The sequence below is a fragment of the Lygodium microphyllum genome, chromosome 1 (genome assembly GCF_053477565.2).
Source record: "Lygodium microphyllum isolate KBCC chromosome 1, Lygodium_microphyllum_v1.1.10, whole genome shotgun sequence".
NCBI classification, from domain to species: Eukaryota; Viridiplantae; Streptophyta; class Polypodiopsida; order Schizaeales; family Lygodiaceae; genus Lygodium; species Lygodium microphyllum.
This window is the reverse complement of record NC_141135.1, coordinates 178,525,063-178,548,240: the sequence shown is the minus strand read 5'-3', so window position 1 is coordinate 178,548,240 and position 23,178 is coordinate 178,525,063.

Genomic DNA, 23,178 nt, shown 5'->3' with positions numbered 1-23,178 from the left:
AATGGGTTGGGAAATTTTAAGATTCGAAGGCTCAGGAAATGGATATGACAGTGATGATTGTGCCCTAGCCTTGTTGTTAGAGAAGCCATTGTTGTGATGTTGGTACGATTGAGGTAACAACCGTCGTGAGCTCACTGTAGAGCTTGACCCAAGAAGAGAGCCTAGCCCATGACTATGCTTTGGTCCGTGCGATGTGGGCACTTGCAAGGGTGATTTTTCGCATTCGACAGCATGGCTTTGTTGCAGTTCTTTGTGTGGTTGGTGGTCTTGCGGTGACTTGGGCATTGAGCACATTTGCACGAAGACCTGTGTCATCCTGCATCCACTTGTCACTTCATGAGAGTATATGCAAGTCGCATGCGTCAAGTACAATGAACAAATGCAATCATGTCAAGATATAACTTTTCAAAATGCTATGATGCTGATTACAATGCCTATTCTAGTGCTTGTTAAAGACGTGGCATATATTAACGATAGGTAACGAAAGTGTGTACAAGTGGGGAGCCTGCCCCTTTAATCATCAAAAGACAAAAAGTTATGGCAGGATGGCTTGTTAAGCTGCTTGTATATCATAGGGGCTACTCAATTTGCACAAGGCGGGGTGATTCTCCGAGTGGCTAGGCGACCGAGGCTCTGCTGATGAGGGGCTCCTATGAGGTTGGGCAGGGAAGATGTCGACCGGACCTAAATGGTGTAGTCTCTGGCCGCAACCATTTCCAAGATGCTTTTGAACAATGCATCAAATTCTTCCTTGTCTTGAGCTGCCCTTTTCGCCTTTGAGCACTTGGTGCCCGAGCACCTGTTGGGGGCTTGCACAACCAGTGTTACCACACCTTGTGTGCTTCTTTGAGCTTCTACTCCCCTGACCTAGGTATTTTTCGACCTACATTCGGGGCGGTGTCGCTTGGGACCTCGTTTCTTTGCATACCTTTTGAGGGTAGGCACATAGCGCACCGGTGGAGGGGCGTGTGCTGCATGTTCCTGTCAACAGCGGAGAGCGTCTTTGTAAGCCAGCTGCCCTAGGTGCTCCATGTCTTCCTCGTAGGGGGACCTGCAAGATGCGAACCAAGGATTAGGCCTTGATACAGGATAAAACCATTTGCATGTAAGGGATTATAGTGTGGGTTATCAAGCGCATATGACGAGAAGGGGAGAGGTGAGGCATGCAATGTTTGTTGTAGAGGGATGGCTCCCATGATGATGTTCATTTAGCCTCCAACCATTAGCAGATCTTGGCTCATGCTAAGTTACGCGGATTGGTGGTCATGGATTGGGGTAGAGCTCATCCTCGGAAGGATAGACCGGAAAGGGAAAAAGGTGTATAGAAAGGGACTGCACCCTGTCTACACCATCAGAGTGTTGGTCAAGGCTTCCTATGGTGGTAATGAGGGGTGCATGCCCTCTGCCTGGAGGTGAAAATGGTCACACAAATTCTAAATATGTGGTGAGAAGAGGACCTGATGAGCTTAGCCTATTGACCCCAACTCTTCTCCCTGCGCTTGACTATTATTGCTGTGTCTGTTGATAGTGTCTATACATGGTCACAAAAGTCATTGTTTATTTACATACATATCCATGAATCCATGTCACTTCATGAGGATAAAAGCCAATTGTAGAACTCTGGATTGTATTGGAGCGTGACACATGCATCCAGTACTCGTGGCAGCTTACTCAATACCGATAGATATTTTGCAACATCGAGTAGCATGGAACCTTGTCCGAGTCTACTGGCAACATGTAACTCCTCCTCAATGAGAACCTTATCAAACAGAGAGTTCTCTTGGCTAGGTTTAGCTAAGTCCCTACCCCGAATGGCAATTAGCACTCAAAGGGAAGTTGGTGCCACATAGGTTAGGTCTCTTTGAGACCGCCATTTGGCCAATCGCTCCTCTGAGACTGTCATGATCTGGGCTCCTAGTTCGGCCATTGCAACGCAGTTTTCACACCAACATTGTTCAAATTGACTTCGGCCCACTGATAGTCGCTTTAGTTGCTCTATCTCTAAGAGATTTGGTTGGCAGAGCGCATCATTGAATGTGATAGTTGAAATATTGTAGAAGTTTCACATGCATTAATAGTTGAAAAGAATTTGCCAAAATATTTTGGTCTGAAGCTATTCATACTAATGCCCATATTATGAACCAAACTCCCACAATTCCAATTCATGGGATGATCTATGAAGAATGCTTTACGTGCAAAAAGCCCAATGTATCACACTTGAAAGTGTTTGGTTGTATTGCATAAGTTGATGTGCTAGATGAGCTATGAAAGAAGCTTGATCCAAAGGTTGAAAAATGTATTTTTATTGAACACTTTTTAGAATAGAAAGGGTATCATTGTTATCTATTTCACAAGTGAGTCCAAAGTGAGCAGGGCTGTTATTTTTTATGAGATGAGGAGTTGGTATGCATCTAGTGTTGATGCATTGGATGATAATGATGATCATGATAGTTATGTGTAGAAAGAAAAGCAAGAATCACAGAGACTTAGTGAACCAAAAACATCATCTAGTACTACATCTACAATCATCCCTTGGTTTGAGAGACTAAAGAGTAGTCCCACATCTTCAAGTGCATCTACTAGTGTTGTAGGTAAAGACAGGGTAAAGACAAAGAGAAGAAGAATGTGTCAAATAGTAATGATACATCTACTAGTCATTTAGGGTTTGATGGCGATTCCAATGGTTTGGAAAGTTTGGATGATGAGCTTGGTATTCCTTCAGCCAAGACATAGATGTATAGAGAGCACATGGTAATGTAAAGACTCCACTGAGTGATCTAGTGATACATAGGTCTAGCAGCGTCAGATACCCTATTAAAAGATTTGGTTTTGAAGGTTATGTAGCTCATCAATATGCTTATATGGTAAACATGGTTGAGGATGTCGAGCCTAGTTCTCTTTAGGATGATATTAATCATGCTCATTAGGATGTAGCAATGGATAAGGAGATGACTGCATTAGAAGCTAATCAAACTTGGAATCTAGTACCATTACCGAAGGGTAAGAAAGCTATTGGCTATGAGTGGATCTAAAAAATTAAGCATAATGCAAATGGTTCTATTAGTAGGTATAAGGTTAGGCTAGTTACAAAAGGCTATTTTGAAACATATGGCATAGATTATGAAGAGACATTAAATCCGGTAGAGCTAGGATGGCAACTGTTAGATGTGTGATTGATTTGGCAATAGCCAAAGATTAAATTTTACTAAGAAAATGGATGTAAAGAATGCTTTCTTGTATGGTGAATTGCGAGGAGAGATATATATGGAGCAACCAACATGTTATTAGGATTTAGAGCATCCCACATATGTGTGCATATAAAGAAAGTGCTCTATGGGCTAAAGTAAGCACCTAGAGCATGGTCTGACAAGATTGGAGAGTATCTTGTCAACATTATCTTTTATGTTTTTGATGCTAATCACTCACTTTATTAGAGAAAGGGAGATGCAAGTTTGGTCATCATAGTCATCTATGTGGATGATATGATCATTACATGTGATAGTGATAATGGGATTGTCAAGGATCTTTTGAAGAAGAAGTTTGAGATGAAGGATTTGGGTAAGCTAAGGTAGTATCTTGGTATTTAGGTGATCAAATGTGATTATGATATATGCCTATCCCAAAGGCAGTATGGCTTGGATATGTTGTCCAAGTATGGTATGATAGTGCGTAAGCCTCTTTCAGTGCTGTTGAAGCAAAATGTGAAGTTGAGTTGCTAATGTTGGGGAATAGATAAAAGACCCTACTATGTTCAGAAGGATAGTATGAGTCTAGTTTACATGATTAACAAGGCCATACTTGAATTATGATGTTGGTATTGTCCGTTAGTTCATGCAAATGCCTAGAAAGCCTCATATGGATGCAGTTAGGCACATATTGAGATATGTGAAGTCCACTTTGTATTATGGACTTTTTTACGAGATAAGTAAGAATATACAAGTGTTTGGATACACAAATGCAAATTGGATTGATAGCATGTCTAACATAAGATCTCCCATTGGATTCATGTTTTCCCTTAGTAGTGTAGTAGTACATAGAGTAGCAAAAAGCAACCTACAGTTACTTAATCAAGTATAGAGGTTGAGTATAGATATTGAGAATAGCAAATGATGCTTGGATATAGAGGCCAGATGTATGCCCATAGAGGCTGAATCTATGCCCCTGAAGAGGCTAGAAGATAGACAATTGATGTATGCTCTAGGAAGAGATGTCTTGAATCCCATATGCACTGTGAGGAGAGTGGAGAAGCTGGAAAGCTATAAAAGCATGTATTTGGTTCATTTTTTAATGCAATTGTACTTTGTACTTAGAGTTTGTAACTCTATTGACTCAAGATTGTGTTTATGAGTCCAAGCTAATCTATCTTGGAACCTAATTCACTTGAGTGAAAGTCTATGTCTAGTCATCAGTCTTCATGTCTCTTGCTTATGAGTTCAAACCTCCATAGCTAAATTGTGTTCAAGATCCATGTTTCTCAACATGGTATCAAAGCCATGGTGAGCTCAGTTTGGCTCTTCTCCCTGCTCTTCCAACTTCTCATAGCTCAGCTCTAGCTCAGGACAAGTGTTTGAGTTCATCTCCTACTTCATTCTCACACATATGTTCATGGCCACCATAGCCAGACTGCACCTACCTTCAGTTGAGCACTTAGATCTCATCGTACAGGTGATTTTAGCTCGAGGTGTCTTCTGGGAAACTCTTCATCTACTCCCAGTGCAGCTTCCTATCACATCAAAGTGTGACACTGTTCATCGTGGAGCCTGGCATTACAAGAATTCAACCTTGCTATATTGTCTGCGCCTGTTCTCTGTCATACTATTGTCGCCACCCACACAATCCCCGCCATTTTTCCTACGAGCATAGGGTAATTAAAGCTCAAAGTATGGGCCATCTTCTCATCAAATATTTTGTCGAATGGTCCATGCATCGAGCTACTGCAAACTGAATACTTAGTCGCCTGTCAAACCCTAGAAGCAGGAAGCCATAGCCACAAGCACCAAAACTCTCTTTTTTTTCACTTTCTCACTCCAATGTCTATCACCTTGATCTAAGTCTGAACTTATTCTGCAACAAAGACTTCAACAATAGGAAGGTTTGAGATGCCTAAGCATCAACATTCAAGACATAGTATCTATTGATACTCAAATAGTGCTTCTTGGCACTTGAGTCTTCAACTTACTCAAAAGTAACTCGCCTTCTGATTCCTGTTTCGAAGATTATCCTCAGTTAATGTAATGATTTAAAGTCACATTTATCAAATCCGTTGTAAATATCAATCTTCTTGTAAAAGGATAGACACTACCTGAGAATTCTTGTGGTAAGACCTCCTAGTAAGATGACTGAATTGGATCAAATAGCAAAGTTTAATGGCAAAGGTTTTCACACCTAAAAGGAGAAAACCATGTACCATCTCATGAGGAAAGACATCTAGGATCTTTTTGAAGAAGATGATGCAGATAACAAGAAAGAAGATGATATATGCACACATACATGCCATTTACTTGGTTTTAATTCTTGTAAGAAAACCTAGAAAAGGCTAAAATATTATCTTTGTTGTAAAAATCTTAGAATAGGTTTATAGTTTGATGTTTCTTGGCAAAATCATGTCCTGTGAGGAGAAGGAAAGCAAAAGCCTAAAAAGTGATACCCTTTAATGTATTTTGAGCACAAAAGCTAATCAAAAATCCAAAAATACATGCATGGGGGAGGTGCTTACCCATTCATGGCAAAGATTGTACCCATTGATCGTATCATGCACTCTTTTTCTATTCCTTTCTTTCTTACAATTTGTGAGTTGATTCAATTGATCCTTGCTATTGTATGATAAAGGACTATAACATGGTATCAAAGCAAGATTATTGCTCTATACATCAACATCACCACAAAAGCATACATCCCTCTTGATAAGCAATATCATCTCCATCATTAAGCATCAACCTTTTATTCATTGGACAAAAGCTTTGGATAGTGATTCTTGGTTCAAGTTTTCTCCCTCCTCTTCAATAGGGTGTGCAATCAAAACCCATTAAAGAAGGCTATTTTGATTTTCAAATCTCAATTTAAATAATTATTTTTTCATCCTCACTCTATCCTTGATTTCTTCAAGAAAGGCACAAGAGTCTCTTCACAAGACTTTATAGATTTGGTTATTCTTATCTATTTTAGGTATTTTTAAAACTCGAACAAAAAGAATTATGGTTATAGTGCGCAAATCGGATGTTGGATGCATACGTAGCGAGCGCCGAAAGGTCCCCAAGAACAAAAGAACTCTATTTAAGCTCAAAAAGCAAGAAAGAAGATTTGGACGACATGAGGCAAAAAGACAAATTAGGTACAATCTCCCCCCATGCCCTATGTGAGTGATTCACAAGGCATGTATTTATAAATTTATTCATCTCAAAGCTCAAAAATAGCCCAATTTTATCCACCGTGGTCTCACAGAATCCATCATGAAATATGCCTCCTGGCATCATACCCTCGGGGTGAGATAGCAATTGTCCTCAATTGCTATTAGCTCAATGTGGAACGAGCAGTGTGAGGGATAAGCACTTAGGTCCCGGATGTGCATCAATTGGGCATTTTCAATAGGATGATTTTTAAACTAAATCAAATATCTAGAGTATTTATGGCCAATTCTAGTGGTCATAAAGTCAGTGTCTAGAATAGTTTCAGGTTCAAGGATTTCAATTTTTTCTTCTGACAAAGGAGGGTTTTCATAGACAGGGTGAACAGGTAGCTGGCCTCTAAAAGGTCATAACAAACTGATATGAAAAGTATTGTGGATTTTCCAATGTTGGGGTAGTTCTAATTTAAATGTATTATCATTGTTTTTGTGAATAATCTTGAAAGGTCCTTAAAATCTAGGGGCTAACTTAACAACAGGGTGTCTCTCAACACTTTGCAATCTTCTCTTTTCAATGCGTAACCAAACATAATCGTCAACTTTGAAACTCATAGCTTTTCTTTTCTTGTTAGCTTGTTTAGTGTATGATTGTTGGGCTTTCGCAATCATATCTTTGACTTCAGCAAAGATAGTAACATGCATATTAGCAATATCATCAGTAGCTTTAACTTTGTTTGATAATAATGTAACATGTGTAGGCAATCTATGTCCATAAATGATTTCAAAATGTGTTTTTTGTGTAGCTATGTATAGTGTATTATTGTATGCAAATTGAAGTAAATGCAAGTATTATCCCATGTTTGTGGTTTTGAAATTGTGTATGCATGCAAAAGATCTAAAATCGTACTGTTAGTAGCTTCTGTTTGCCCATTAGTTTAAGGATGAAATACAGATCAGAAATCAATATTTGTACCTATATTAGCAAACAAAGTGGTCCAAAAATTATTGCAAAATCTAGAATCACAATCTAAAATAATAACTTTTGGTAATCCACGGTTAGTGAAAACAGTTCTAAAAAACAATTAAGCAGCTTGAGATGCAGTTAATGTTTTCTTACATGGAAGAAAATATGCTTGTTTGCTAAATCGATCTACAATAGTCCAAATCATATCATGATTAGCTTGGGTGTTAGGCAAACCAATTATAAAATCCATTGGAATATGTTCCCATGGTCGTTCAAGAATTGATAAAGGCATTAATAAACCATATTGCTTACCATGGTGTCACTTGACAAATTAAACCATATTGCTTACCATGGTGTCATATTGCTTACCATGGTGTCACTTGACTCGTTGACAAATTAAACATCCAGAAACAAAGTTAAAAACATTAGATTCTATTTGTGGCCAATAAAAATTCTTCAACCAATGTACGTAAAGTAGAAATAATACCTTTATGGCCTTGATATGGGGGACAATGAATTTCATGCAACACAAATGATCTAAATGGAAGAGTTACACACAACATTTTCTCATAAAACATAAATCCATTAGAATAAGACAATGAATCTATTGGAATCCAGTTATTTGTAACTAATTTAGTTCAATCAACTTGAAAACTAGGGTCTTGGTCATAGGTATCTTTCATAGGGATAAGGAAATCAAAAGATATAATGGAGATATTATGGATACTTGGTCTTCTACTGAAGGCATCGCAACAACATTCACTTTTCTGGGTTGATATTGGATAAGTAGATGAAAACTTTGAATAAAAGTAGCCCATTTGATATGACAGTCAGAGATTTGTGTGGCTGACTAAGAAGATGTTTGATACTTTGTTAGTTAGTTTTGATCGTGAATTCATATCCCATTAAATAGTGTTTCCATTGACATAAAGCTTGTACTACAGCTAGCAATTCCTTATAATAGGTAGAATACTTGAGTTCAGATGGTTTAAGTTTGCAGCTAGAATATGCTATGGGATGTGAATCTTGCATAAGGACAGCTCATATTCCAGATCCACTAGCATCAGTGACTACTAGAAAGAATGGTCTATTAAAGTCAGGTAATTGTAAAACAAGGTCATGGGTTAAAGCATGTTTCAATAAGTCAAAAGACCTTTGCTGATTATCAGACCAATGATATACAATACCTTTCCTTAACAATTTTGTCGAAGGCAATGCAAGCAATGAAAAATTCTCACAATTTTTCTATAAAAGCTAGCAAGACCTAAGAAAGAACGTAATTCATGCACATTTCTAGGAATTGGCTTCAGGGTTAGCATGTAATTGATTCTCTTTCAATAATTTGAAAACCAAAGATAAATGTTCATAGTGGTCATTCTCATTCTTACTGAAAACCAATATGTCATCAAAGAAAATAATTACACAATGCTGATGCTTCAAAAATATGCGATTCATCATACAACTGAATGTGGCTAGTGCATTAGTCAAACCAAAAGGCATAATAAGGAATTCATAATGACCAAATTGAGTTCTAAATGCAGTTTTGAAAATATCATGTGCATCCAATCATACTTGATAATATCGAGATTTGAGATCTATCTTGCTAAAAATTGTGGCCCCTTGTAGTTTATCCATGAGATCGTCTATCCTAGGGATCGTATATCTATTATTGACAATAATCTTATTTAGGGCATGATAGTCAATGCACATCCTATAGGTATTATTTTTCTTCTTAACTAATAGGACAAGTGCACCAAAAAGAGAACTATTGGGCCTAATGAGTCCTCGGATTAACAATTCTTCAACTTGGACTTGGATTTCTTTCTGTTCAATTTGATTGTGTTTATAAGGTGCTTTACATGATGGTTGAGAACTAGGAATTAAGTCTATTTTATGATCTTTAGGACATGTAGGTGGAAAATCAATTGGTAAGTCAGTAGCAAAACAATCTTTAAATTGTGAAAGAAATTATGTGTGCCTAGGATGCATCTAATTTTTCTTAGCTTCAATTTCATTCACCCATACTAAGTATGATTTGCCACCTTTTATTAATGCACGTTTAGCCTGTGTGTGACTAAGCAATGGAAAATTATCTAAAAGTGTGCATACCATGTAATGTGATTTGTTTTCCGTTAGAATGAATCTTCATTGAATGTGTGGAATAATCTATATGGGGATTATATTTATGACGCCAAGGCATTCCTAAGATAATGTATTAGCTTGAAAAATCACAACTAAGAAATTTCTACGCTCAACATAATCACCAATTTTTATTTCTAAATCATGAACTTCTTGTGTACCATTATATCTAGTGCCTAAGAATGCAGGCTTTATGCGATAATGAGTTGGAACAATATGTATTCAATTCTTTGACCAATTTTGCAAAAATAAAATCATGTGTGCTCCCATCATCATGCAAAACAATCTTTTCTTTACCATGCACAAGATATTTCATCGTTAATAATGAATGAGGATTTGGCATACTTTGGTAAAATATCTAAAGTAGTATCGATATCGTCATCGTCTTCTGTGAAGTCTGGCATTTCTTCATGGTCTTCATCTTCAATCGCTCCTAAGTAGTTGATGTGAACAGTTGGCTTTTTGGATTGACAATTCACTACTAGATGTCCAGGTTAATGGCACTTGTAGCAAACTATAGGCTTGGCTTTGGAAACATTATTGGTAATGGCTAGGAATTTAGGTATGTTGGGATTTGGTTGGAAAGATGGCTTAGGATTTGAATTTGTGTTTGATGGTAAAGCAAGGGGTCATGTCCAGGATTTATGGAAGGAAGAAGGAACAAAGTGATTTTGATTGAATCTTCGAAAATTAGAATTGAATTACTTTGTATCGAAGTTATCGTTAGTTGGAAATTGTTGTGGTCACTTCTCTCGTTCCACGAATTTTGTCTTCAGCATCATGGGCCAAAGAAATTGCATCCTCTAGAGTCATTGGCTTGAACATGTTCACCTCTGCATAGAAGTGACCAAGCAGACTAGACATAAACTTATGCTTGTGGATCACCTCAGGTATGTCTTCAAGCATTTGAAGTTGCAATAAGGCGTTCTAGAAATGCTCAGTGTATTGTGAAATAGGCTCACGATCTCTTTGTTGCAGAAGATCCCACTGTTTGATTGCTTTTTCATGGAATTGAGGTGGAAGAAAATTTTGCAAAAATTTCTTTTGAAAAGCCTCCCAAGTAGTAGGACAATCAATACTTTTGTGGACAACAATCCACCATAACGATGCTCTATCCACTAAATGGTTAGTGACACACTTGAGTTTGTCTTTTTCGGCATACTATTCTTCATGGAAATAATCATTAAACTGACTTATAAAAGCGATAACAATTTTTTCGACATGTAGCCCATTAAAAGTATGGAATTTGAAATTTATTTTACTTATCTTGGCTTCTTTCCTGATAGATTGTGCTTCAAAAGTGTTGCATCGATCATACATCATATAACATCTTCGGGTTGCAGTCCATCTTGATCGACAATAGATCATTGAAAAGTAGCCAGTTGAGCTTGCAAAGTTTGACGTGCTCTTCGTTCCTCTTGAAGCTATATCATAATTAAGTCCAATTTCCGCTCCACCATTGGTTCCGGTAAATCACCTTCGACCATAAAATCTTCCATATTTTGATCAGACATCTTGCAAAATTTCAAACAACCTCACATACTTGAAATGTTCTTAAAGAAATGAGCGTAGCTCAAGGTTGGGTTTACAAGGCTTGCTTTTTTTTTTAAATAATAGCTTTTTGCGATCTTTCTTCTTTGCGATTACGGTAATTGATGAATATCTTCTTTAAGCGGGAAATAGACTGTGCGTATCAGTTTGCTTGTTGGAAATTGTCTTTGTCAGAGTGCAGGTACAAACAGGGACCTACTGAAGCTTGAAGGCCGGTTTAAGAATATGGCAATATGAACAGCTGCTATGTAGGAAACTATTAATGAAACTTCTAAGCTTTAATAAAGCTTAGTCTTAAGCTTTGTAATAAAAAGCTTATACAAATCGTCAATCATGCAGGACGAGAGGAAAGTTGACGCCGGATTCGATGGCAGTCAGTACGTCTTGTTGTCGCGGATGTTTGAAATTGTAAGCTTAAGCAATAAGCTTTAGTAATTAACATTAAGCTTAAAAAAGAAATGACTTGACAAAGAGGCTTCAGAAGTGGTCCTCTCTAGTATTGACGGTTGTCGCGAGACTAACTGTAGAGCCCGTTCGTTCCAAGAGCTTCGCCTTCGCATGAGATGGTGCCTAAATAAATATTAGCACTACGCCTTTAATAATAAGATGTGCACCCATCAAAAATGATAATTTCTTCTAGGTAATTTGAATACATGCTATCACTCAGTGCTTCCCAACACCACCGCTGCCTCCTCTACACATCAATTGAAGCATTCACAATTGTTAGAAAAAAATAAAATTAGACCGACAAAAGTGAATACCTAGCAATCTTCAGCTACAAAATAAATAAATAGGTTGGGACTCTGTCCTAACCTTAATTTAATATGAGTGCACTCTAAACTCATAAACATCCATTAATTTAAATATGTATTTTGCGAAATCACTCGTTGTGGAGTCATCCACGTGCACATTAAATTAATATGACACCCGAAAAGGACAGGCATCCCCATCAACTTCTCACACAAGGAATCCACCTTGTGTACGAGCCCCGGCAAATAAATATAGTTTTACAGAATCCACTGTGGAATAAAAAAACTCACGGAATCCACCGTGGTCTCACAGAATCCACCATGGAATATGCCTCCTGGCATCAGGTTAATAGCTAAGCATGACCCATACATAAGAAGTCATGATTATACAAAAAATGGACAAATAAATCCATAAAAATGAATAAATAAGAATGATCTTATTTTCATACAATTTTTATTTTGGGATGTCAAGCAAGGCTCCACCAAAACATAGATGCAAAATAAAATTCACCACTTCAATCCAAGTGGGACAAGTCTGCCTATAAGCCCATCTTGAAATTCCTCCATGGACCACCATGAAACAACATGAACTAATAATGTTCATCCAGAAACAAAGAATATGCTCCATGATCTAAGCACGTGTTCGAAGTGTGAAAAAGGATCTCAAAGACCCTTTGGGTCCATTATAAATTTACTTTAAGAGAAGAGGAGCTTGCATTTGTCCACTATCAACCTCCTTATGCAAATCATGATGCAAAAGAAGTGCCTCTTTCCAAGTCCTGATATGGGCAACGAGGGGAGTTTGACATGTGAAATAGAAGGTGCAAACCCTCTCATAGAAGGTAACAATTTGTTGCAACACAATGTCTATCCTCAAAATTAACACTACATGTTCTCCTTCCGACAAACTAGTTGCTTTCTCATTATTCGTATGATCACTCATCATGATATTAGCTTGAGCAAGCATATATTGAAACATATTGTTTCCCTCCTATATTGAGAGGCCTCTGAAACCCTTGAACTTGAAGGATTGACTGCTACCTTTGTGATACTTTTCCACATCTTCTTCTCCATCGTCTTGAAAATCCTCAACTCAAGATTCCACATTCAAATCCATAGTACCTTTCTTTGTATTAGCATTAATGTGTTGGTCAAGGAACTCTATATTGATACCACCATAAGTATGCATTGTGGATAGACTATAACACCTAACTTGCAAGCCATTGTGAGTAGAAAATCAAGTGTACATGCTATTGTTTATAGTGAACAACAAATAGAACCAAGAGGCTACCTTGAATGATCTCTTATGGAGTAACTTGGATGGGAATTCTAATTGTGTAAATAGCTTCAAAAGGGCGTAAATCTTCAATGTATTTTTCACGATTCCTCCTCCTCTACTTTGCCCTCCTCTCATTGAGGCAAAAGAGATGGAAAAAACATATGCTATTCTTATCATGTCGTGTGCATGCACCATATGCTCACATTCATCTGGGTGTTGAGGCCATGAGTTTGGTAGATCATATAAATGCCACCTCTCTCTCTCTCTCTCTCTCTCTCTCTCTCTCTCTCTCTCTCTCTCTCTCTCTCTCTCTCTCTCTCTCTCTCTCTCTCTCTCTCTCTCTCTCTCTCTCTCTCTCTCTCTCTCTCTCTCTCTCTCTCTCTTTCTCATGTGCTCCCCTCTCATGGATCAAAAGGCCAAAGATAATCTACATTCACATCAAAGGGGGCTCATCAATGCCACTTGCTTAATCAAGACAATGTCCAAGGCATCAAACATAGTAGCACTTCAAGCATACATGAAACAATATTGGGGAGTTTAAAAATTTAGTAATTTATATGGTTAAGTCCATGAATGCATCAAATAATTATGAACCTAATGAATAGAGATGGCCACAGCATCTCACTTTATCTTAATATATTTATCTCAAAGTCTAAATGTTATCCATTAAAAGGTGCATCTAGCTAATCCAATGGAGGTAAGATCTAAGCTCTACATGACTTTGTGGAAGGTCAATATTATGCTCCATACACAAATTTTGGGGGGAGAGAGAGAGAGAGAGAGAGATTGTGTGTGTGTGTGTGAATCATGCATGGCTAGGGTTGTTATGTACACACACACACACACACACACACACACACACACACACACACACACCCCTTTATCAATTACCATTGGGATTTTGTATTAGAAGGATTTACTTCTGATTTTTCACAAAATTTGTCTTTGGAGGAGCAACACAAATCTCTTACGCCTACCCTCCCCTTTCATTTATTGTTTTTGTGAGGGCGGAGCTTTATTGTGCACTCTATAATTGCACCTATGTGAACCTTGCAAGCATCATCCTTTGTGAGCATAGATGTAGCCATGATAGTTGCGGAACCTCCTCAAGAGTAGGGAGTGTTGAGTTAAGCGAAGGAAGGTTGATTTGGGTCTATGTGTGATATGCCTAAGAAGAGTGAGAATGAGTGTTCTATGGAGGTTGGAGATAGAGGAGCCAACCTACGTTGTAGTGTTGGATGCAACCTTCCCTATTTACCAATGCTAGACCTTGACATGTTGTATGCTCAAGGATTCCTTATCTACTTGGTTATCTTTCTCAAGGGCCCCAAGGACTACACAATACAATGCGTGTTGAGGGTATGCTCGATGAAATTGGGGATGCAAGAAGATAGCCACACCTATTGAGATGGTTGGATCAAAAGGGCTATATCACACATAGCAAAAGAAGCCCTTGGTCGAGAGTGCTGAATGGAGACATAAGGGCTATATCACACACAAAAAGATAAGCCCTTTGTTGAGAATGCTAGCCTAGAATGTTAGTGTCAAGAGAGCCATGTTGTTCATTGGCTTGTGCCATTAGGTCTAGACGGAAGTCCCATAGGAACAATGCCCTATTGGCATTTACACCAATGGAAGACAAAAATGGGTAGATTAAATGGCTAGCATTATTCGCACACACTTTCACCTAGCTACATGGCATCTATGCCACCTAGCATCTCCACATCCCCACCCACTTTGTTTGCCATGTCACCCTATGGCTGCCCCCATGCGACTAGTTATTATCATGATATTAGCTTTGAGGGCCATTGATGTTGATTCCTTCAAACATTTCATGTAAATCAAGTCAAATTAAAAATGAAAATCTATTCATTGTGTAAGTAAGGACATGCAAAAATATTATGTAAATCGAATCAAAGGGGATGTGCACCGAGCCATGTGATTTATCTTATTCCAAATGATTGTGGGTCTTTCATTATGGATGCTTATTTGAAGGCTATTAAATGGAAAACTAATTAACTTCCTCCCCATACTACCTCCAACATGGTCCTCAACACATGGATTACAAAGCACAATTTGAAGAGTTCACAAAGCTATCAAAGCGCAAGTCGGCATCTAACTTGCATCATTACAAAATCCTTTACTATATAGTTATGAAATACAATTCATAAAAAGTAATCATCGACCACAAATATTTTGTTCTTAATTAGTCATGAAAATTTAAGGTAGACTAATTGATTGATAAGCATACTTTGAAGATATATAACAAGTGGCATCATCGATCATAGAACAATATGTCAAAGAAATATGTTCTCAAGGTCCTTTTTTGGACAAGCAAAATTCATGAGAAATTTTTGGGAGACATCTAAGTAAAAAAGAGACTGTTGTTCAATCTCATAATAAGGTTAGAAAAAGGGGAGAGATAATTTAAACTATGCAAAAGGGAATCTATGTTTAGGTTTTGATTCTATCATATATATTAACCAAGCAAGAAATGAAGAGCTCTTTTGGGATAACCATGCTTTTCAATAAGTGGACCTTTTTTGAAGATTTCTTCAAAAATAGTATGGTAGTGGTATGTAATTGAAGACTTGCATTAGGTTAAATGGTGTGGTAAGGCATGTGGGTCCCCTACACAAATGTGGATGTGTACATAAGTGATGCCAGGAGGCATATTCCACTGTGGATTCCGTGAGGTTTTTGCGGTGGATTCCGTAAAATTATATTTGTTGGCGAGGCTTATACACAAGGTGGATTCCTTGTGCGAAAAGCCGATGGGGACACTTGTCCTTTTCGGGCGTCTTGTTAGTTTAATGTGCAAGTGGGTGATTCCATAGCGGGTGATTCCGCAAAATACATATTTAAATTAATGGGTGTTTATGAGTTTAGAGTGCACACTCGTAATAAATTAAGGTTAGGATTGAGTTCTAACCAATTTATTTATTTTGTAGCTAAAGACTACTAGGTATTCACTTTTGTCAGTTTAATTTTATTATTTTCTAATAATTGTGAATGCTTCAGTTGATGTGTAGAGTAGGCAGCAGTGGCATTGGGAAGCACTGGGCGACAGCGTGTATTCAAGTTATTTAGAAGAAATTATCATTTTGATGGGCGTGCATCTTAGGCGTGGCGCCAATATTTATTTTGACGTGCTTATTTATTGAAGCGTCTAACATTTATTTATTATTTTGTATGCGCATGGGCGCACGATTTAAATATTTGTTATTGGACATTGTATTTGGGCACAATCCAACTCTTTGGACGCCCAATCGCTTTAGTTCTTTGGTTGGACAAAAGCAAACACAAAAGCTAAAGCGTGCTTATTGTAAATTGGGCTATTTTTTTGAGCTTGGAGATGAATAATATATCAAATACATACTTTGTGGAGTGCTCACATAAGGCATGGTGGGAGATTGTATCCAATTAGTCTTTTGCTTCATGTCGTATAAGTCTTCTCTCTTGTTTTTGGTGCAAAAGTAGAGTTCTTTTGTTCTTGGGGACCTTCAGGCGCTCGCTACGTACGCATACAGCATCTGATCTGTGCACAAGTGGTATCAAAGCGAAGCAGAGATCGAGGGCTTCCAATCGCTTACCATCTCGCGCGAAGGCGAAGCTTCTGGAATGATCGAACTCTACAATCAGTCTCGTGGAAATCCGTCAATACCAGCGCGTTCCTGGCGGTGAAGAACCCCCTACTGCGTACTTGGATCGCAAAGGACCGGCCTCTACTGGCAGAGGACCACCTGGGAAGCTCTCTTATCAACACTTTTTTTTTTTTGAGTTTTCAGACAGAAAGAAGAAGTTTTATAAGTCAAAAACTTCATTAAGGTTGAAAAGGCTTAAAGAAAGCCTTGCAATTCAAAAAATTCATCGGCTACGGCAGTAGCATCTTCTAATCGCCGTCGAATCCGTTGAGTACATCCTCTTGTCCTGGACGTCAACGATTAAGATAGTTAAAGCTTTTTATTAAGCTTAACTATTTCCTAAAGCTACTAAGGTTACCAACTATCAAGATTCAACCTCTCCCATAGTGATTGTTCACATACAGTTAGTCCTGAACGGGTTTTAACTTCCATCGAAGCCCCTATTCACACTTGGGGTCCAGCAAACAGATTGCTATACGCAATCTACACGCACGAAGTATCCTCTTGGAAGAATACCGTGATATCAAATTCAGCATCCGCAAAGAAGAAATACTACAAAAAACCATTAAAAAAAAGAGAGAAATAAGCCCCAACGGTGGATTCATACAACAGTACGATATGGTCGCTGAAGGACGATGATAGACTGACCAGAGATGTGGTGGTTGGAAATGGGGTAGAAAAAATGATGGATACTACAATGGAGAAGAAAGTGAATCGCTTTTGTATGTTGCATCATGCCTCTATGGAGATGTGGCTCGCTAGGTACCAACAAGCTAGGAAAGATCAAGAGGAAGCGCGATTTGAATCTTGACGTAGTATGCACCATCGACCGATTCAATATCCCGAGGTCATGGAGGAGATGCCGCGGTTTATGTCAACGCCATGGTTGCATGGAGCTTTGAGCGCAGCATCTCACGAAGGGGTGGAGGTCTCAACCGCCGAGGAGTGGGAAAATCAAACCATGGAAGATTTTATGGCTGAAGGTGATTTACCGAAACCAACGATGGAGCAAAAACTGGACCTAATTATGATGCAGCTTCAAGAGGAACAAAGAGCACGTCAAACTTTGCAAGCTCAATTGGCCAGTCTGCAAAAACGATCTACCACCAATCAAGATAGACCGCAATCTGAAGATCTAATACGACATACAATGGATGCGACACTTGAAGCACAATCTATTCGGAAAGAAACAAAGATAAGTAAAAGAAATTTCAAATTTCGTACTTTCAATGGGTCATGCGATGGAAAGACTGTACTTGCTTTTATCAGTCAATTTGAGGTGATTATTTCCATGAAGAACAATATGCTAAGAAAGAAAAAATTAAGTGTGTCACTAATCATCTAGTGGACAGAGCATTCCTATGGTGGACTGTTGTCTGTAAAAGCATTGATTGTCCTACTACTTGGGAGACTTTCCCCAAAAGAAATTTTTGCAGAATTTCCTTCCACCCCAATTCCACGAAAAAACAATCAAACAGTGGGATCTTCTGCAACAAAGGGATCGTGAGCCTATTTCACAATATACCGAGTGTTTTTGAAATGCTTTATTACAACTTCGAATGCTCAAAGATGTACCTGAGGCAACCCATAAACACAAGTTTATGTTTGGCTTACTTGGACATTTTTATGCGGAGGTGAACATGTTCAAGCCAACGACTCTCGAAGATGCAATTTTCTTGGCCCATGATACTGAAGACAATATTCGAGGACGAGAGAAGCGACCACAATAATTTCAAACTAATGGTAACTCTGGTTCAAAACAATTCAATTCAAATTTTCAAAGATTCAATCAAAATCGTTTTCATCCATCTTCGTAAAACCTGGACACGATCCCCTACTTTAGCATCAAACACAAATCCAAACCCTAAGCCATCTTTCCAACCAAATCCCAACATTCCTAAACTTCTCGCTATTACCAATAATGTGTCTAAGGCCAAACCCATAGTCTGTTACAAATGTCATCAACTTGGACATCTAGCGGCGAATTGTCAATCCAAAAAGCCAACTATTCACATCAACTATTTGGGAGTGACTGAAGATGAAGAACATGAAGAAATGCCAGATTTCACGGAAGACGATGACGATATCGGTACTATCTCAGATACTTTACCAAGTATGCCAAACCTCCATTCTTTATTAACGATGAAATGACTTGCGTATGGTAGAGAAAAGATTGTTTTACATGATGATGGGAGCACACATGATTTTATTTCTGCAAAATTTGTCAAAGAATTGAATTTACATATTGTTTCTACTCATTATTGCATCAAGGCTGCATTCTTAGGCACTAAATACAATGGAACACAAGAAGTGCATGACTTAGAAATTAAAATTGGTGATTATATTGAACGTAGACATTTCTTAGTTGTGCCTTTGCAATCTAGTAACATTATTTTAGGAATGCCTTGGCATCATCAGTATAATCCCGATATAGATTATTCCACGCATAAGATTCGTTCTAATGGGAAACAAATCACATTGCATGGTATACACACTTTCAATAATTTTCCATTACTTAGTCATACATAGGCTAAACGTGCATTACAAAAAGGTAGCAAATCCTACTTAATATGGGTGAATGAAATTGAAGCTAAAGAAAATCAGATGAATCCTAGGCATGCACAATTTCTTTCATAATTGAATCACAACCACCATGTAAAGCACCATATAGACATAACCAAATTGAACAGAAAGAAATTCAAGCCCAACTTGAAGAATTGTTAACCCGAGGACTCATTAGACCCAGTAGTTCTCCATTTGGTGCACCTGTCCTATTAGTGAAGAAGAAAAACGAAACCTATAGGATGTGCATTGATTATCATGCCCTCAACAAGATCACAATTAAGAATAGATATTCGATTCCTAGGGTAGATGATCTTATGGACAAACTACAAGGGTCTGCAATATTTAACAAGATAGATATTAAATTTGGATACCATCAAGTACGATTGGACACATCTGATATTTTCAAAACTGCATTTAGAACACAATTTAGACACTATGAATTCCTTGTTATGCCTTTTGGTTTAACTAATGCACCAGCCATATTCGGTCGTATGATGAATCGCATATTTTTGAAGCATCAGCATTTTGTTATTGTTTTCTTTGATGACATATTGGTTTTCAATAAGAATGAAAACGAACATTATGAACATTTATCTTTGGTTTTCAAATTATTGAAAGAGAATCAATTATATGCTAATTCTGAAAAGAGTAAAATTTTCCAAACACAAATTGAATACCTAGGACATATTGTTTCATCTGAAGGTATTAAAGTTGACCCTAAAAAGATAGAAGCAATTTTGAATTGGCCGATACCTAAAAATGTGCACGAATTACGTTCTTTCTTAGGTCTTGCTAGCTTTTACAGAAAATTTGTGAGAAATTTTTCATTGCTTGCATTACCTTTGAAAATTTTATTAAAGAAAGACATTGTGTATCATTGGTTCGACAATCAACAAAAGTCCTTTGATTTACTGAAACATGCTTTAACTCATGCTCCTATACTGCAATTACCTGACTTCAATAGACCATTTTTCCTAGTAGTCACTGATGCTAGTGGATCTGGAATAGGAGCAATCCTTATGCAAGATTCCCATCTCATAGCCTACTCTAGCTGCAAACTTAAACCCTTTGAACTTAAGTATTCTACCTATGATAAGGAATTGCTAGATATAGTACAAGCTTTACGTCAATGGAAACACTATTTAATGGGATCTGAATTCATGATCAAAACTGACCAACAAAGTATTAAATATCTCCTTAGTCAACCACAAATATTTGACCGACACATTAAATGGGCTGCTTTTATTCAAAGTTTTCATTCACTCATACAATATCAACCTAGAAAAGAGAATATTGTTGCCGATGCTTTAAGTAGAAGACCGACTATTCATAATATCTATGTGATATCTTTTGACTCTCTTCTCCCTATAAAAGATACCTATGACCAAGACCCTAGTTTTCAAGCTGATTGGAATAAATTAGTTGCAAATAACTGGATTCCAATTGATTCATTGTCTTACGCTGATGGATTTATGTTCTATGAAAAAAGATTATGTGTAATTGTTTCATTTTGATCATTTGTCTTGCATGAAGTTCGTTGTCCCCCATACCAAGGCCATAGAGGAATTATTTCTACTTTGCGTACACTGATTGAAGATTTTTATTGGCCACACATGGAATATGATGTATCTAACTTTGTTTCTGAATGTTTAATTTGCCAAAGAGTTAAACGACACCATGGTAAACAATATGGTTTATTAATGCCTTTACCAATTCCAGACAAACCATGGGAACAGATTTCAATGGATTTTATTACTAGTTTACCTAACACTAAAGCTAATCATGACATGATTTGGACTATTGTCGATAGGTTTAGCAAACAAGCATATTTCATTCCACGCAAGAAAATGTTAACTGTATCTCAAGCTGCTCAATTGTTTTTGAAAATTGTTTTCACTAACCATGGTTTGCCAAATGTTATTATTTCTGACCACGATTCTAGATTCTGCAATAATTTTTGGATTACTTTGTTTGCTAATTTAGGAACAAATATTGATTTTTCATCTGCATTTCATCCTGAAACAAATGGGCAAACAGAAGCTACTAACAATACAATTTTAGATCTTTTGCGTGCATACACAATTTCAAAACCACAAACATGGGATACACATTTACATTTACTTCAGTTTGCATATAATAACACACCACATACAGCTACACAGAAAGCACCATTTGAAATTATTTATGGATATAGATTACCTACACCTGTTACATCATTGTCAAACAAAATCCAAGCTGTTGATGATATTGCTAACATGCATGCTACTATTTTTGATGAAGTTAAAGATATGATTGCGAAAGCCCAGCAATCATATACTAAACAAGCCAACAAGAAAAGAAAAGCTATGAGTTTCAAAGTTAATGATTATGTTTGGTTACACATTGAAAAGAGAAGATTACAAAGTGTTGACAAACACCTTGTTGTAAAGTTAGCTCCTAGATTTTATGGACCTTTCAAGATCATTCATAAAATCAATGACAATGCATTTAAACTAGAATTACCACAACACTGAAAAATCCACAACACTTTTCATATTAGTTTGTTACGACCTTTTAGAGAACAATTACATGTACATCCTATCTATGAAAACCCTCCTTTGTTAGAAGAAGAAAGTGAAATCCTTGAACCTGAAACTATTTTAGATACCGACTTTATGACCACTAGAACTGGTTGTAGATATTCTAGATATTTGATTAAGTTTATCATGTTGAAGAGGCCCAATGGATGCATGCTCGAGACCTAAGTACTTACCCCTCACTGTTGGCTCCACATTGAGCTAATAGCAATTGAGGACAATTGCTATTCCACCCTAGTGGTGTGATGCTAGGAGGCATATTCTACGGTGGATTCCATGAGGTTTTGCGGTGGATTCCGTAAAATTATATTTGTTGCCGGGCTTATACATAATCTGGATTCCTTGTGCGAAAAGTCGATGGGGACACATGTCCTTTTTGGACATCTTGTTAATTTAATATGCAAGTAGGTGATTCCATAGCGGGTGATTCCGCAAAATACATATTTAAATTAATAGACGTTTATGAGTTTAGAGTGTGCACTCGTAATAAATTAAGGTTAGGATTGATTTCTAACCAATTTATTTATTTCGTAGCTGAAGACTGATAGGTAATCACTTTTTTCAATTTAATTTTATTATTTTCTAACAATTGTGAATGCTTCAGTTGATATGTAGAGCAGGCAGCAATGGTGTTGGGAAGCATTGGGTGACAATGTGTATTTAAGTTATTTAGAAGAAATTATCATTTTGATGGGCGTGCATCTAGGCGTGGCACCAATATTTTCTTTGATTGTACCCAATTAGTCTTTTGCTTCATGTCGTGCAAGTCTTTTCTCTTGTTTTTTGTGCAAAAGTAGAGTTCTTTTGTTCTTGGGGACCTTCCGATGCTCGCTACATATGCATACAACATTTGATCTATACACCAATAAGTGTATGCCATGCACGTGTGTGGACATTTATACAAGTGACTTACCCAATCATAAACTTTATATTTTGCAATTGACTTACCTAAACATAAACTTTACTAGTGTTTCACACGTGCTTCATGCGCATGGAACACTAGGTCTCTTCACGGCAGCTTTGCTGCCCCGAAGCGGCAAGTGAAGTTGCCGTAGCCCCGTGCTACGGCAACTTCGCTCAACAATCCATTTCTCATCTTTCTCTCTTCTGTTTTCCCTCCCTGTTTCTAAATTTTTTCTTCACCCTCTCTCTCTCTCTCTCTCTCTCTCTCTCTCTTTTCTCCCCCTCAATTCCCTATGTCTAATATCTCTCTCTCTCTCTCTTTGCTTTCTATTTTAGTTTATTTTTTCTCCTCTCATGGTTCTTTCTCACACACACACTCTCTCTCCCCCCTTTTATTCTCCCTGCTCTCTCCTCTCTTTTCCTTCTCTCTCCCTCTCCTCTGTTTTCCTTTTTCTTTCTTCTTTT